The 18,371-nt window shown below is 34.4% G+C and overlaps 1 protein-coding gene across 4 annotated transcripts in view; it reads left to right on the plus strand.

Annotated features, from left to right (window-relative positions):
* The window catches only part of LOC141459131 (nephrin-like), a 360,600-nt gene that overhangs the window by 1,076 nt on the left and 341,153 nt on the right, over positions 1 to 18,371 (plus strand). For 2 of the 4 annotated variants that reach the window (XM_074137772.1, XM_074137774.1), the window contains exon 2: positions 14,645 to 14,710. The gene's annotated coding sequence lies outside the window, so the exon portion shown is untranslated. Of the gene's footprint in view, positions 1 to 12,251; positions 12,408 to 12,457; positions 14,711 to 18,371 lie in introns of those variants that run through there. The other 2 variants (XM_074137773.1, XM_074137771.1) reach the window with 2 other exon arrangements.

Raw genomic sequence — 18,371 nt, forward strand, 5'->3', positions numbered from 1 at the left:
TTGCCACCGGATCGCACATAGAGAATAAAAACAGAAAGAAAGAGAGGACGTCCTATCAAGCCTTCCTTACATCTCCATCATCAAGTAAGTCTACTCTGAGTACAGATCTGTGTCGGGCTTTGGTTAGAGCAGATATCCCTTTCCACAAACTTAAAAATCCTCATTTCAAAGGTTTCTTAGAGACCTATATTGGGGAAAAAATGCCTGACGAGAGCACTCTGCGGAAGAACTACCTGGAAGATATCTATAAAGATACACTAACCAAAATTCGAGAACATATCAAAGATGGACCGATTTTGGTGTCAATTGATGAAACCACTGACGTTGAGGGCAGGTATATTGCCAATGCAGTTATTGGAAAACTTGACAGTGATGCTGATGTGGATTCAAAGCCATTCCTTTTGAATTGTGAGGTTCTCGAAAAATGCAATCATTCCACCATTTCACGATTCTTCGATGCCTCAATGCATATCCTATGGCCCAGTGGAGTTTTGAACGAAAAAGTTCTTTTGTTTCTCTCTGATGCTGCCTCCAACATGGTCAAGGCTGGGCAATCTATTCAGGTATTTTATCCTAAGATAATTCATGTGACGTGTATTGCTCATGCCTTGCATCGAGTAGCAGAAACTGTCCGATCTTTGTTCAGTGACGTAGATTCCTTAATCTCCTCGGTTAAAAAAGTATTCTTAAAAGCACCAAGTCGCATTAAAATGCTAAAAGATCTCTATCCAGACTTGTGCCTTCCACCAGAACCAATATTGACAAGATGGGGTACTTGGCTGGAAGCAGCTCAGTATTACTATGAAAACTACAATAAAATCAAGAATGAACTTTCACATCTCGAAGACGAAGCAGTAGCGATAAATACAGCCAAGTCTTTATTCGAGAAACCTAATTTAAGGAACGACCTTGCATTCATTTCTGACAATTGCGTATTTCTTGCACAAGCCATTACCCAACTTGAGTCCCAAAATGTTCGACTGACAGAAAACGTGTCCAACGTTAAAAAAGTCATCGAAAAGGTGGAAGGAATATCTGGGAGTAAGGGAGATCTGATCAGATCAAAACTGGTAGAAGTACTGAGCAAGAACAAAGGGTGGGAGACCATCTGCCAGATTTCTGATATTATCAGTGGAACAGAAGTCACCTCAGAACATCGTGTACCCTTTACAACCAACGAGATAACTTCTTTCAGCAAGGCACCTATAACATCTGTAGATGTTGAACGATCTTTTAGTCGTTACAAGTCCATCTTACGCCCAGATCGTCGTCACTTTACGTTCCAACATTTGAAATTTCATGTGGTTGCAAACAATTTCGAAGAGTGAAGTTTTCAAAATTGAAAATTTAACACATCTTTTTAAAAATAGTAAAAATGTTCTTTGTTGTATAAATCATTATAACTTGTAAAAACAAATTATTTTGTTCCTAATAAATTATTATAAATTGTAAAAATGTTCTTTTCTTGTATAAATAATTATAACTTGCCCCCCCCAAAAAAAATTCCATTTTCATAAAAAAAAATGTCCATTTTACTTAAATATTCCAGAAAATATTTTAAGAAAATCACATATTTTCCACATAATTGACGAAAATAAATGCATATTTTAATTAAATATTTGGCATTTTTAAATACATAAAAATCCGTTCCTTATTAATAACAGTCAGACAGCGCAAGGCATAGTACTTCGCCCTATTCTATTATAGCACGGATACGAATGTGTAAGTAAGTTCACTGCCCCGAGCGTATGTAAACGGCCCTGCTAGAATCAGTAATGGGTCTCCTTCCATAAGTATCTGTTTCTTACAAATACCCCACATTTGGAAAAATGATTGAAATGACCATCTCATTTTATGAGATGGATTTCTAAAGAAGAAACCATGACAGATTTCATGAAGCGACATTTTCGAGCATTTTGACACCTGTAAAGCAAACGAAGAACAACGAATTAACAGAAATACTCCCTTGTAATATTACACGAACTATGAGCTACTGTGACATTTCATTTTTAAATATCCTATTAAAAAAAAAAAAAATACATTGTTTAACAAATTATTCCAATAGGGGGCCCTCTAAATAGAGTGCCCATTTTAGGACTAGTTTTTATTAATCGTAAATTATTGAGGGGCAGCCTCCATCAATATAATAAAACAAAAGACCATTAGTTTGGATGATTTTTGCTGCAGAAACTTACATGTTTTTGAAGGTTTAAGTGAAGGCCTAGGTGCACAGGCAGATTGAAAAGTTATTAAAACTACTAATTCAAATTTAAATTTGAAAAGTAATTTACCTAGTTTTATATCTGGAGCAGCAGAATTTCATGAATATTTTCAGTTTACAGAAATTGTAAACTGAAAAATTGAAAAGGGTTTATTATAATTTATTATTGAAATGGAAAATGCCTTCTTGAAAAATATTTTTTTGTAGCACAAGTATTTCTTTTATTTTTTTGGTTAAGCGGCCAATTCAGTTTTATAATTTTTTTTTTTTTAAATTTTAATTTAGCTGATTGTAATTTAGAGAATAATTTATTTTTGGTTTTGTTTTGCATTATTTGTAAAGAATATATTTTATAAGTTATGTTGAATTTAATTTCTTAATTTGGTCTCTCTTGCCAATTCCAACTCCAGAAAATGGTAAATTTCTACTACAACAGTTAACAGCGGACCCAATTAGTTAAGTACCAGTTGTAGAGAGTAAATTGTGTTGATAGGAGAGCCGCAAATCAGCAGAACAACACTCGTTCGTAATTTTATTTTCCCAATTAGCTATTTTCCAGGTTTTTTTTGTTAACTTGTAAATAATAATTTGTTCTAATAATCCCCCAGTTTCAACTTTAGTTTCGCCCATACTTATTCACGTTTTTCTTTTAAAGTACCAACTCCCACTAGCAGCCGACTGAGTACAGCTAAATAGTGCCCTGGATTTTATCATGTGACAGAGTTTCTTAATTCAGTTCAACGTTCCGTTCTGCTCATACTCCTAAAGTATTGTAATCATGCCAAATTTTCGATTTATGTAAATGAATTGTCATTCGATTTTTGAAAACTTTGATACATACATATTAAACATACATTATTAAGAGTTATCCCCTCAAAAGTGAGGCCCCATCCAAAATTATTAATAATAATAATATTAATTTCTTTTTGCCCTCTAATGAAGAAGTACTGTAGTCGCAGTGTGATTACTTTCACTCCTCTTAGGGAGAATACTATATTCGCAGTTTTTTTTTCTCTTACCTCTCTTTAAGAAGAAATGGGAGCATCGCATTCTAAGGGCGATAATGACGCCGCGAAAATTTCTCAACACAGCCTTAGGGATTCACAGAGTACTAGCTCGCAACAACGAAGCCACGATGGGATAAACACCGTAGTAAGGAACTGCTTTAGTCCAGTATATTGAAGTTTTGAAAGAAACTCGATTCGAATTGCTCTCCTGTGTCAGTGGCGATGTAAGAGGGTGCGCCATTTTTTACATTTCAATTGTGTAAAAAATATCCTGGACCCTGTTTTAGAGGTGTAGCGATCTCCTCATGCCATAACGAGAACTATCGATCCTGGTCATGCAGTGCCTGCATCAGTTGGATAAGGAGAGCGGTCCTACGATATTACGAGGATGTATTGGTCCTGCACTATTTTTTAATTAACTTCGCAGGTTTTGTTAGCCAATAGAGCTATCTCTTTGTTTGAGAAAGTGACACACAAATGTATTGCATCGTGCAATACAAATGCATTGACTGTGGTCAGTCTTCCTAAACTTACTGGGAGCTTAAGCCATAAGTTAAAAGTAATTACTAAATGATTAACGTCAGCCGATTTGTTTATTTTCATTACATTTTTGTTTTAAATATTTTTTAGTTTTAGTATTTTGTATTGTTCTAACCTCTGTATAAAAAAAAGCATGAAAGGTATCACAATTCCGAGTTGGAATAATATCAGCGCATAGGTATGACAAAAACAAAGTTAATTAAATTGTACATAAAATTAAATGATACTAATAATTAGATATACTGAAAAGATAAATAGTTATAGAAACTGTCTGATAATAAGAAAATTATAAAGTTTACTGACAATGAATTTCATCCAACGGATTTAAGAAAGATAAAAAATAAAGAATAAACCTTATTACAATACAATCACCAGTAGAAGAAACAAGGTGCCAAAGTGGCCGAGCGGATGCACAGATAATGTGTAACAATTGAATAACTAACTGCAATGAAAGAAAGCAGAATGAGTTCACACCAATTTGTTAACTTCCTAAACTTACTTGTACTCATAATAAATAGGTCTATCATTTTTATTAGGCTCAGTGGGGGAATAGCTGTTAAATAGGAATCGTAGTTTGAAAAAATTTCTGGTGGGTTTAGAGATGTCTATTTTAAATGACCTCTGCAATTTCTTTAAACTTTTCTTGTTGTAACGACTCAGCAAATTAAAGGTTCCCCAGACTTAGGTGGGACAGATATTAAAGTCAGAGTAATGAAGTCCAATCTAAGTTCTTATACAGCGAGAGAGGGAGGAGCGAAGTAACTGGGTCTGTAGGTAGGTTGCGGTGAGGTATTTAATCTATTGACTCTCCAGTTAGCAATGATTTCCCACAGGCATTTCAGCAAGGGGTAGGAAAAAATTTGAGGTCATTTACGGACGCGCTCGTGGGACCTCAAAAGTCCCGCAAAGCTGAAATTAAAATGCACTTCATCATAGAGTCAATTTTGGGCATATTCCTGTACCGCGACACAGCTCTATGGTAATTAAAAGTTGCACAGGATGTAGAGCTCTGTATGCTATCGTCTTGGGGCAGTTTTGAAGGAGAATAACTGCTCTCAATATGATGGCTTACAAACCTTTGGCTGATGTGCCAGATACTAAAATCTTCACCGCCTCCGTTGAAGTGATGGAAATATGTTAAACCCGCTTAAATACTTGTAAGAAAGTCCAGTCTAAATTATTTCTGATAAATTCATATTTATCGTATCATTACGGTCCAGGTAAAATACTTATTAGCATCCTACGAAGCATCGTTTTCAACAGCGAAAGCGAAAAAAACTTTTACAGTTTGTGAGGAACTTGTATTGCCCGTAGTAGTAAAGTATGCAGATGAACTGCGTAAAATTCCATTATCAAATGATACAGTTTGTAAAAGGATTACAGGAATTGTTGAGGACTTGTTTTAACAATTAATGGAAAGAATTGTACAACGCCCAAAATTTGCCATATAGCTTGACGAGTCTACAGACATTCAAGATTCAGCTCAATTGTCAGTATTTGTAGGCTAATCATTAGGTGTTAGGTTATAATGGAGTTGGGAGAAATGTTAACTTTAAAAAGGGGTCGCGGCCGCAAAAAGTTTAAGAAACACTGGTTCAGAGGAATAAATGACAAGGTGGTATGGAAAGGTGGACTTGGTGAAAAGATGGAAAATCTATGAAATAATAATGTATAAAAAAAAAATAGAAAAGAATACACTCCTAAGAATAATGGAAATACATAGAGAGGAAGTAAAATGAAAATGAGTTGAGACCTAGAACCTATAATGTATATCTCTTCATGCCTCTGTTTTCTCCAATATCCCGCTGCTTGCTAGATAGCTAATTAGTTCGGTCACTTCACTTACCTTTGCAGTAATTTAATAAAGCAGCTTCTTTCTTACAAGCTTATTGCAATTAAGAAAAATACCTTCCATTTCTACACACACTCATTTTACACCTTCTTTTTAAGGAATTAAAAGGAAAGAATTATCTATAAAATAAACGAAAACAAAATCAAGAAAATATAATTAATAACTTTAAACAGTATCTCTATTCAAGTTAAAACAAATAATATAATAAAATAAAAGAATAAATAAAATAAACTTATTTGGACTTGACCACAAAACCAAATGAAATTAACTTGAACTATATATATTCTAATAGCAGATTAACATAAAAAATCTGTAACTAAAGGCCCAATAACTAGTTAGTAATTTACAGAGACTACCAGTATTTCTTAAAATAAATAACAAATTTATCAAATCCATATGTTGGTGAGTAATAGAGGACCTGAGAATCGTCAAGATAGGTGATTTCGATTATAAATCAAGATCTTTTTATTTACTTACTCATAAGCAGAGGGCAAAAGAAAAAACGCGTTAACTTTTTGACGTTTCTTACTTAGTTTTATGTTTCTAATATTAGGTAAATTGCAAAAAAGCTCCGGGCGCCAATAACCTCAGTTGTTGACGCGCCTTAAATCATTTAAATAAAAAAAAAACAAAAACCAAACTAAATTGCAAATATTATCAATCGTAGAACGAGTTCTGAACAACAATTTTGAGTTTATTTTGAAATTTTTTCTTAATCATCAGTAGTTCACTTCAGTTTCGCCATCAATGTCATTAGCGTTCCTTTAATTCTTGAAATATTGAATATAAGAATGAAATTGATGGGCAAATGATTAGACTATTGCCGGGGAATTACTCTAAAGTCACAAGCAATATCCACTATCTCAAAGGATATACTGCAGTTATCAATAACCAAGCTTGAGGTTCCTGTCCTTCACTGGTGTTCTCCCGTTCAGAGCTATTATGGACTTCAAAACGATCGGGAACTCTCTCCCATTTCCACATTTTAAGATCTTAAGATTTTCTTTTCAAATTAAATTTAAATTTATCTTTCAAGTATCTCTTGAATCCTCGATACTGGCATTAACTTCCTTTAATAAGTCAAAGAATTGCTGTTAATAAAGTTATATCAGACCTCTGATATAAACTGGTAAAATATAAATTACATGATTACTAATTAAACTTCTTATTAAAATAAAACTGTCTACATTTAGAAAATGAAATGCATGCGAAACAGGCTCATTTTTTACAGCGGTCTTTAAGGATCTATTTTTACGCTTTCTTTCAGAGTAAGTTTTTGATGAGTCATTTTTCACTTGACCACCTTTCTTAAGGCACTCACTGTTCAGTAACAAGTCTTCATCTTTGTAGGCAGCAATTCTTTTTTCTTTATCTCCATTAAAGTTTATTTTCATAGAGCAAATATCCATCTCTGACTCGTATTTGTTATCTACGAGTATAATCCACCGCCATTATTTTTTTTCTTATTTCCATGAATTTTACCTTCTTTTGTCACTAATGGTAAATGAGATTTCGATCAATCCTTATTACTGAACGTTTTAATTTCTTCGCAATCTTCAGAATTGGCTGGATATCTGACTGAGTAACTTCAATAGCAGTACCCGACTTTGTCCAAGATTCTCACCCTATCATCATAAGTTCCTTTACAACTCTAAAGACTTTTCGCATAACTCTTTCACCATATCAACGTAATATTTCTTTTCTTTTAGATCTTGTAAACCAGAAATTACCAGATTTTTCGTGTCAAAATATAACAACTATTATTATTGTTAATAGGGCACAAACCCTAAAGATGATCTAGTCTCTTGGTCAAAACCTTGGCCAACAAATAAATAAAATATTATGACTGAAATTGGCAACAATCTTCCATTTTGATTAATGAATCAATTACCAAAAAAGATGAAAAATCCTGTTTATTTCTATTTTTTAAATGGGTACTTCTTTTTTAAAATGTTTATTTTGTAACAATAAGATTTTCTAACTTTTCATTTGTTTTTTACAGATCCGTTGGAAAGCTTCCCATAAATTTCATTCAGTTGTTTTAAAGATTAGATTTGATTAAGGTTAATGCTTGATTAAGGTGATTTAAGGCTAGCTTGTCTTAGCGTATCTGACAGCTTGATATTGAATGTACTACGAAATCAGTTGTAACTCAACACGTAAAGCTTCATTAACAAGCTCAGGACAATGTGTTCTAGATTTATGGAAGCGCTATATGTCTGAATTGATTCTTAATCAGTATTTGATGGTACTACAGGTAATTAGGACTGGCCGGGACAGTTTGTGGCCAAGTGTAGTGGACTCAGGTAGGAAAGTTTAGCGACTGGTACAATGTACGGTCGTCCAATGGCTATGAATAAAACATATTGTGTCGAGAAAGGGTCGACTGGCTTTGTACGCCAAGTTAGATGGGGTGAGGTTTGTAGGGAGAAGCGTATAGGCTAACTTTTGGAACAACATCTGCCTTGCTAAATTGCCTTCTTCTTGGCACGGGCGAAACAGCGCAAGGACCCCCAGAGGGTAATTGCAAACCGAAAACTATCGCCAACTATTCCCTAATATTACACACGCGCACGTGATTTTCTCTCACTGGCCTTCTAAAAGCTTCAAATCACAAATATATAGTAAATTTAAGTTACTTGCAGGAGATTCGCCGTGGTCTAACTCAATGAGAATGTGTGAGACATGTTAGTTTCCCTAGAATCCTAGGCTGAGATAACTTCTACGTAGAATATTTCTACATGATTTAGGAGGTATAGACAAGAAAATCAGGGTGGTTTCCTGAGCAAATCGTCAAAATCTGAAACAATTTTGTCCCCGAACAGAAAACGGTAAACTCGCCATAGCAGTCTGAGTTGTACTGTTGTAGTGTCCGCACCGAAGTTAGTTATTCTGGAAATTCCAATACAAAGCTGATCTACAAATTATATTAATGCTCTTATTCCACTCCGTAAGAGAAGGTGTTGAAATCGAATAGATTTTTTATTTTGAATTTTCGCAGTAGGTTCAAATTTTATACTTCGATTACATGACAATTAATTTTGATCAAAATCGATCCACCACTTTACTCAATCATTTTTGAAAATTTTTAGAAAACGGATTTTCTATAAACTTTGTATATAATTTGCATACATACCATGATTAGTTGTATTGTAGTTGTATTAGTTGTACTGTGAGGTAGATTCCCTGTAATTTTTCAGTGTAATGTTTTACAAACTTCGTAATGTTGGTACGAATATTTAATATAAATATCATTGTTTGAAAAAAATCTTTGAGTTAGTACCTTGAGAGCAAGGAGAAGTCGTTTGAGTGTTTACATTATCTTATTTTTTCTAGAAGTTTTTTGTTTTTTTTATTTCCGTAACATTTTTGTTCCCCTTTTTTGGGCAAAAAGTGTTCTTTTTAGTTTATTTTTCATTTACTCATACATTGTTTTCGTCTTGTCTTGTTACTGAGAGAGATAAGTGCTCTTTCAACTTTTCCAATCACAGTTTAGGACAAAATGAGGGATAGCAGGTGGATTTTCTACCTGATTTTTAAATGACATATGAATTACAGAGACAAAATATTACAGTAAAAAGGGCTTTAAAAATAGAAAAGGGTGAAATATTGTATATTATAGGAATGAGAACCCATGCTCGTTGCAGCTTATAATTGAAAGCCATAATAAAACTGGAGCTGGCATTTTAGCCAATGGCAATGGATAGATAATCTGTCACCCAAAAAAATCTGATACCTTGGTATTAAGAGTGTAAAGGTAGAACCGAATAACGCTGTCTCAGCAAACAAGCTGATGGACTCCACTGTATAAAAAGAAATGGATGTAACGCTTGTACACCAGATTAATTATTTGTTTGCAAAGAAAGGATGCGATAAGGGAGCGGTTGACACCAAACTGATAGAAGACGAAATTTAAAAGGAGATATAGGGTCGGCACTCTGGAATTTTAGATCCAAGAATAAAACGTTAGGTATTTCGATACAAATCAAAAGAAGTTAATTATTACACAATCTGTTAATTTCAACATTAGAGGGCAAATCTTACCAACAAAATATAGCTAGGTAGCGGTCAATTGCATCAATATGTACAAAGAGCCATTAAGTGAAAGAGTTAAGATGTCATTTTGAGATCCAGTGAGGTCGTGGTAAATGCGGAGGCGAGCTCATACGTGCAAATACTGAATCAACGCTGGAAGCGACATCGTCATGCCTCTAACCTGTATCCCGCGGTAAAAACACAGGCAACATCATTCCCTAAATAAGCTGAAATGAATTTATTTAACACCGATCTACCAATTCAGTGTGGGTTCTAATATATTCTGTGGTGCTTTTCAGAAAACTTCGATGTGCACTCATGCCACTGATGTACTACGATGGTGATTTAAATGTATTGCCAAAAAGCCAATTTTAAATAAATACTTGCAAAATCTCAAAATATAGAAAAAGTTTCTAGACTGCAAAATTTAGGAGGTGTAAAAGAAATGAACACATTGTCTTTTACAACAAAGCGACGATTCTATAGCTCAAGTTACGAAGGAATTCCCTTTGTAATGCTGTAATTCCTACCAATTTTCCACTGGAAAGTAAAAGGAAAATATGCTTAATTAGTTTAGCCGAAAAACCTTTCATGATTTGACCCTTTTTTTCTCGCAGTTTCCATGGCAACACTCTCTGTAGGTTTATCAGTACATGTGTGTTCTGATGCTGATTTTAAAGACTGTATTGGTGCCTCTTTCTAAAGTAGCCCTAAAGAGGTTGAGGTATTTCAGCATGCTACATACATAATGTAATACTGCATTGTATTTGATAAAGAAATTCAGTCGTGTGACAATTATTTATAAAATAATTAAAATTCCAAATGATAACGAAGAGAAATTTTGAAATACTTCACTAACTAGTAAAGTCTAAAGATGCGACAAATTTTCAAAATAAATGAATACGAACTGGGTCGATTGGTTGTCAATTAGCCAATTCCTTCCATTCAATATCGCCGTTCTAATCATCTTGCATCGGCTGCTCTTGAATTGCATGCAGTCGTTGACAATGTGCTCCATAGTCTGACTTTCACCTGCAGCTCAATCACAAGTAGGATGGTTGATTATTTTCAAAAGGTTCAAATAAGTGCTGAACAATGGTTGACTTGAAGGAGGTGTCTTTCCAATGTTACTGTTGCTAACCATGCTTAGTCCAATCTGCCATCATAATGTTATCAATTGCGTAACCGTGTGCCAGCGGTCACTTAAAACAGGAAATGGGTAGACTAGGGTTTCTTGCAACTGTTTGGCCAAACGATCTGATGTGTTCGTTTCCAGCATTGCTTGAATGACCTTTAATCTATTCCAAGTGCAAGTCCTATCCTTGAGCACTATGCAGTTGATCCGAATTCTTTCTGATTCGCTCTAATTATGATTGGTGATTCCTAGAATTTAATAGTGAGTCTAGCGCGACTTTACTATCCAAAATTTGCACTCCATCTGTACTGATATTTGTTGGTTTCCCAGCAGAAATAACCCGGTCTCTAATTTGAGGAGTGATCGATAGGTCTGAAAATGTGGAATTATGCAAAGAGCTAATAGACACTGAGAGTACCAGATTGGTGCTCCAATGGGTTGCCGAATAATTGAGATCCGTTAAAAAATGAACAAGCCGACAGGTGTCAACCTGGGAGCATGCAACCTCAGAATAATATTACCTCAACATATAAGAAAGAGAAAGTCTTTTTACTCTTGCCTGCGGATTTTTTGATCCGTACAGTTTACTGAAAATGGGAATTATATGTGTTGAAGGTGGCCACTTCTATGAACTCGGCGAGGCATTAATTTGCTAATGCTGATTTTGAAAGCATGTTCAATACAGACTAAACTCAGATCCACTTCTAGTTTGGCTGAGTGGATCGTTACCTGTTTTGAAGATTTTATTTCTTTCCACCAATCTATTTGAGACCTATAGCCCTATATCTTGCTATCCCTTGCGTCCTGCAACATCAGAAATCTCTGAATAGCGAGGCATCTTCTTATCAGCAATGGTACTTGTAGTAGATTTAACGACGCCTATACGATGCAGTTGTTTTTGCATTTAATAATGGCATCCTGAAGATGTAGAGAATTTGACTTCCACTTTGTGTCTGTCATACACTGCACTGCTGACTGAGTAAGAACGTTATATGGTATATAACATGTATGGCAAACAAGTCGATCGCGATCACAGCATAAAGAAGACGGAAAGGATACTGAGGATCATTGGATCTTTGCATGGATATACACTAAATTACGATTCCTTGATTCGAAACATGCAGAAACAGGCTTCTCATTAATGATAGGACATTTAAAATAAAATATAAATCTGCATTTTTCTTGTAGTTACTTTTCAATAATTAAATATTATTGATGAGATATTATGTCGATTTAGTTCCCTTTCCACCATTACTACATACGCCTACGTTTGTTGGGGGCCTTAACTACCAATTAGAGGTATCTTGGACAAGGTAAGAAGCACAAACTTAGCTATTAACATTTTTTCTAAGAAATAAAAAGTAGCTACACGCGGTATTTGAACTGGGGACCTCCCATTTACAAATCAACGCTTTATAACCACTATGCCAACACCTACACTTTTTTAAAACCTGCTTTCAGGACTGATAAGGGATAGATAGCTCTGGCTGGACCTAACCGCAGTCAGACACCCTGCGGAAGTCTATCGTGCCTAAACCACATTCAATCGCCATGAGCACTCGGCTGACCTTTGCCTAATTTACCTGCGAGTCCACTAATGCACTCAACAGGGTTGCTGTGAGTAACCATTGCCTTCATTTTCATTTGTTCCGAAAAAAGTAATAGTCTTTGAAATCTCGCGTTAATGCTTATTGTATTGAAGCGGTCGCCGTATTAATTGCTGCTTTATAAAGCAGCTTTTTCTGGTTGCCCTTTTAGTTGGAGAGGATATTAAATTGTTGCGTGCTACGAAAAAGAGGTAGACTGAGGCGAATTGGTGAGGTATTGAATGAAGTTCTGTTAAATGAGACGATACTGATGGGGTTTAACTCCTGTTCTGTGTAAAAGCTACCATCTGTAAGTTGAATCGAGTTGGCTGCCAAAAATCCATGGCTGAATAGAGAGCCATTGTGTTGAAATGAGTATTCTGACGGCAGGCAAAAAACAGTGCACACACACATCGCCAGTCACATTGTGTTTACCTACAACAATAGCAGCCTATTATCTTAGTGTTCAAAAACACTGAGTAAAATACCCAATTATTAAAGAAGGGAAAGAAAGATAAAGTCAGTTTTTGTGAAGATTTGGGCAATTTTTTAAGATAATACTAGGGAAACACATTTTCCGCAATATACGAAATGATTTTTTTGAAACTTAGATCTTGTACTAAAAAGATGGGTGATGTCAAGAAGGTAGGTTTGACGGAAGCGTGACGTCGCAGTTTCCCTATCCCCACTAATCTATATCGACTGAGAGTTTAAGCTGGTAGCGCTTGCTTATACTAGCACATGAAATATTAATTGAAGTTTTAGCGAATGCAATTCAGCAACAAGGAATGCACAAATGCAAGGATTTATTATGTATATATATAGATGTATCATGACTGTGTATTTAGGTACTGTCAGCATCAGAGCACCTAAACATCAAGACATTTGATGTTAGCAATGTAAAACAAATTAAACTATTTAAAAAGCATAAGCGCCGAAGATGACCTGGTCCCAAGGTCGAAAGCTTGGCCAAAACAATTGTGACTGAAATTGGTGATAATCTTCCTACCGTTTGGATTAATGAATCACCAATCAAGGTGAACAATATTTTATAGGATTGAAACAAAATTATGGATAGGACTCTGCACCATAAATAAACCAGATTATTTCCGAATTTTGACACACCGATTTCATAAGTTCCGACTAGAGCTTCATTTACTTGGCATGCCAATCATCTACGTATTTGCGCAAGGATAACTATACACAAATTCAGTGTTGGTATTTTTTTTTTTTTGGATATGTAATGGATTTGTAATAATAGTTGAAACAGAGAACGGATTGTCTGAATGGTAGAGAATGGACTGCCTTGCGATGTGCTCGGTTTCAGTACTTAAGTTTCCCCTTTCTAAGAGTCATGATCAAGTGTACTGAAACAGGCAGTGCACTGAAAAAGTCTCAGTCAAAAAGCGCCAATGGCCTCAGATGTTAGCGCGCCTTTAACTAATCAAAGAAAACCTTCTTCCTGTGAGCCCTCAAATCAAATTTTCTTTTAGGTCTACCTGGGTCAAAACTTTAAAAAATATGCCTAGGAGTCTTGGGTTGGGGTTTTATTGAACGTGTTTCACAGGTAAGGGGTCGATGTCTTTTTAGGCACGCCACCACACTCGCACACATGAGGGTTAAACTGCTTCATTCTGAAAGCACCGTGGAGACATTTCTAGAAGTGTGTGTGTGTTAAAACGAAGGTATTCCTCTTCTACCTTGTAAACAATAGGGTAACCCCCTGCAAAGCATTCAGACAGTAACTTTGTGTGTCTGTTCCTGTCTATGTGTGGTCTTGTAGGTTTGTACTGTTTATTTGCTTGTAGTAGTGCGTATTGTTTGAGTGAGCGAATTGTGTTAGAGTTAGGTGGGTCGCTCTGGGTGGATGGGTTGCTGGTCGGATGGGTTTAGGGTGAAGCACTTTCTGTTGTCGTAAAAAAGAGTGGGGGCAAACTACCGGCAATGGTGGGGAGGAAAATTCAAAGTAGTGGGGGAAAGAACGTGGGTCTTGTGGTGGGGGGCAAAAAGGGAAACAGCTTTAGCAACTGAAAACAGGCAACCGCCAGTCTGTCGCGTGGCTTCAAGCGGTATGCGAGCCAGAGGCTACACCAAGCGAAGCGCAATTTTTATTTTGTTTCTTTCAAACTCGCAATTTTTTTTTATTACATTTTGTCGCCCGATAAATTGTTGATTAATCAATCACATTATCGAGGGACAACATATATTTTATTTTAATTATTTATTTGTTTTATTTTTCTGGCGATTTTGGAATGTGGCGATTGGCAGTGATGCTCATGCTGACTTTTGGCATTTTGGCAGCACAACAGTCAAACGAAGCCGACGATGATACAGGTTTGTATTTATATCTTAAATGTCGTATATTAGGTATTATTATCGTTTATTGTAATTAAGGAAAATGTTGGCCTACACGAATACAACAAACAAACATACCAAGTTAAAAAAAAAACAAATACAACGGAGTCTTCAATTTTTAGACTTATTATAAAGCTGCATTATTATATGGTCTCAGCTTAATGCCGCTTTAATAGCGGTACTTCTGAAGCAGTGGCGAGTTTCGGCTGATTCCTCCTAGAACCACTCTAAAATGAATTTGCCGGAAAATGTTTTAATAAAAAGTGATAATATATACTACATACTGACAGTATGCAAACGGAGTTAAAGTCGTCGGTGCCGTTTTTTCTCTTGAGAGAAAATTGACTCAGTAAAGTGACCAGTTCCGGTACACTGTTTTTGACGGCAAAGATGTTGTCAGGTCTATCAGGTTTGGTACCTCAATCCAATATGCTTCATATTGAGGTGTTTTCTTATAAAGTAAGTGAATATGATCAAAATGTAGAAGGAAAGTTTAAAATATTAAATGTAACGGTTATAGATTTATGCATTAAGTGCTGAGTGCTCGTTATTTATAATGCAGTTTTATCTTTTAATAGAGAAACTTAGAAACAATAATATTGTTAGGTAGTTTCCTGAATTAGTTTATGGCGACTTTATTATTAAATTATGTGCACAAAACATTCTTATATATATATATTTTTTTTTTTTTTGACATTTAATACCGAAATTTTCCATTTTGGACCATTACTTGATTTAACTTACACTTCTAATCTTCTTTCTGTTTGTCTTCCAAAATTTATGCAACTTGACTTGGTTTCCCTTTACAGGAGGAGACATTCAACGTTTGGTTTATAATTCTTGTATTCAGTACCGTACTCCTTTTGTACAATATTAAAACCTTTTAATATTAAAAAATGAAATTAATTGATTTGAACATAAACCAAATATCAAATTTAAAATAAATGCGTTTTTCCGTTTTTCAGTTATGTTAACTAATTTATTTTCTTTTTTTAAATATATCTTTTTCAGACACAGAGGACCACAAAAAAACTTTCTTTTAGGAAAGATCTGACATGACCGCAATTAGGTACAAGTTAGAATAAATTTGTGCCCAGTAAAAATATAATACATGACAATACAGTAATTACATTCAAATTGAAGAAAAAAGGGAAGAAGATTTTGCAAACTAGAGTTACGGAACAAAGTAATTTCAAAATGACAAATAAAATTGAACTAAAATATCTGTAAAAAACCTTAATATTTTCCATTAATTAAATAAGAATATAAAATAATAAAATAATTATTCTACGAATATTAAATGAAGTATAAAGACAATTTTGTTGGTAAAAAAGGCAGACAGTAGTCTATAAACGAACGACATGGTATATAAACAATGCATAAAAATTCATTAACAAAAAAATATCAATCTTCGAATTTGTGAACAGAAATAAGTGAATAAAGATGAAATAAACTTTTAATTGAAATAAACTGACAAACTTTTAATGAATAAATGTATACAAATGAAGGGAAACAAAAAAATAACATTTCATTTCATAATTTTTTTCTGTGGATACATGCAGTTATGCAATAAGTTACTGGAGAATGCCATTTTTTTCCCATTTTAATAATTAATTACATCATCCAGGGAAAGGACAGAAAAATTAAAGTAGTTCTGTCGTTGCTGGATAATCTGCAAAAAAATGAAATATCTTCATTCCCATCTTATTTCTTTTCTTTTTTAAAGGTTTATGATTTAAATTAAGTACAATATCTCTTATTTTAAAAATCTATCTTATGAAATACAATGGATGATCGTCATTAATAATATAATCTTCCAAGTAAAACAGAGTTTGCTATAAAATGGAAGTGTAACTGAATTTGAATTATTTTTTGAAATTGATTTAAAATCATTAGAAAAAGCGTAACTAAGGCAACCAAAAGTATTTTTCCACAGATTAACATTATTTACATTCTCTATCCTTAATTTTACATTGATGTATACATTGTTTACATTTATTCTAAATATAAACCAAAGATTGCTTCTCTTTATAATTTGGAGTGCTAAAATTTTGAAGTATACTATATATAGTCTGGAAAGTGTAATACTTTTAGAGGGAAATTTCAGTGCGATTTCAGTATAAATAAAAATGTGAGAGTGAATTTAGTTTCTAAATGGATAACTGCTGAAGAAGCGAAGGGTGCTTTAAACAATTTTGTAATGAAGAAGTATGAGTCGCTCCACCTGAATGTATCTCCTGTCCCCAGACCTGCGCATCATAAGTTATGACTGATGTGCTTGCTGCATTAAATATTCCAACTTTTGAAGAAAGAGAAATATCTTTATTTTTCTAAAAATTGATTCCAAATGGCGTGCAGACTCATTTTTTTTCTTTTGCCAGATTTTCCTTTAGGTGTACAGTGAAAGAAAATGCAGGAGTAAGCTTTAAATTGAAACATTAATACTTCTTTGCCACCTCCATACTCTCGGATCCCAGTGACCGTTTTTCGTTAAAAAGCTGGCTTGCCACCATTTGTAAAAACGTTTATCTCTGATTTATTTAAATTATTTTTAAACTTCTTATGTTACAATGCTCATTTAAGGAATTTATCATCAATTTCAGTGATGTAAGACATGTAGGATCAGTAGAATATCGTCCTCGTAAGTCAACAACTTAATTTTGCAATTTCCATCTACAGCGACAACTCTTCCATAACGATTGAAATCAGTGGTGCACAAAGAGAAAATGGAGGAGCTCAGCAGCATCTCTGCTTTACACTGGTCTGTTGGAAACTCCGGTAACAGATCCTCTCTTTACGAAAGAGAAACCACCGTATCTCTCAACAAATTTTGAATAAAGGCTTTCAACTTATTTGCGAGAATTTGAGCGCGTAATTTATAAACCTATCAATACTGTCGATTATAAGTAAATACAAACAATATTTATAAATATCTTATTACATTATCGTACAATAATGACATAATTTCTATAAAATAAAATATTTTTTTTTGTTTTAATTTCCAACAATAATATAAACTCAGAATGCAGTGTCAGGTTTTGACTCTGTTCCACTCCAATAGTTTGCCAATCTGTAGAAAACGAAATAGAAAAAAAATTAAATTTACATATGATGAGGAAAATAGGTATATTTAATAATAATAATATTTATTCTTTATTTATTTTTGGCAATGTCCACATAAAAATGGAGTTGACTCGTTATTTAAATAAATAAATACATTTAAGTATTTTAGACTGATTGATTTAGCGACACTGAAGAAGCTTCTGTCAACACATCTTACATCTAATGAACAAACATAAGGAAGTATAAAATAGACTACTTCTCAGGATGTCAAACTACTCACAACTAAAGTTAACAACGATCACCCGGGAGATAGTATTCCCAGTAATTAGAAACCTTCCTAGAAAAGCAAAAGTTACTTTAACATGCTTAAAGCCTCAGTCGCATTGCACTAGTGCCTCCAATATTGGAGAAGTAGGGAAGTAATACCACGGCGTAAACCTTCTGCGTCCTGTAGCCACTGTCCAGAGCTTATTGCTCAATTTCTGAGAGAGAATGCCGAGAAAGTAATACGTGCCCGGCAGCAGAAAGGACTCAATAGACTAAAAATTATCCGAAAACCCCAAATAGGCTTTATGTA

The sequence above is a fragment of the Rhodnius prolixus genome, unplaced genomic scaffold (assembly GCF_049639745.1).
Source record: "Rhodnius prolixus isolate KJV_2025 unplaced genomic scaffold, Rpr scaffold_11, whole genome shotgun sequence".
Classification (NCBI taxonomy): Eukaryota; Metazoa; Arthropoda; class Insecta; order Hemiptera; family Reduviidae; genus Rhodnius; species Rhodnius prolixus.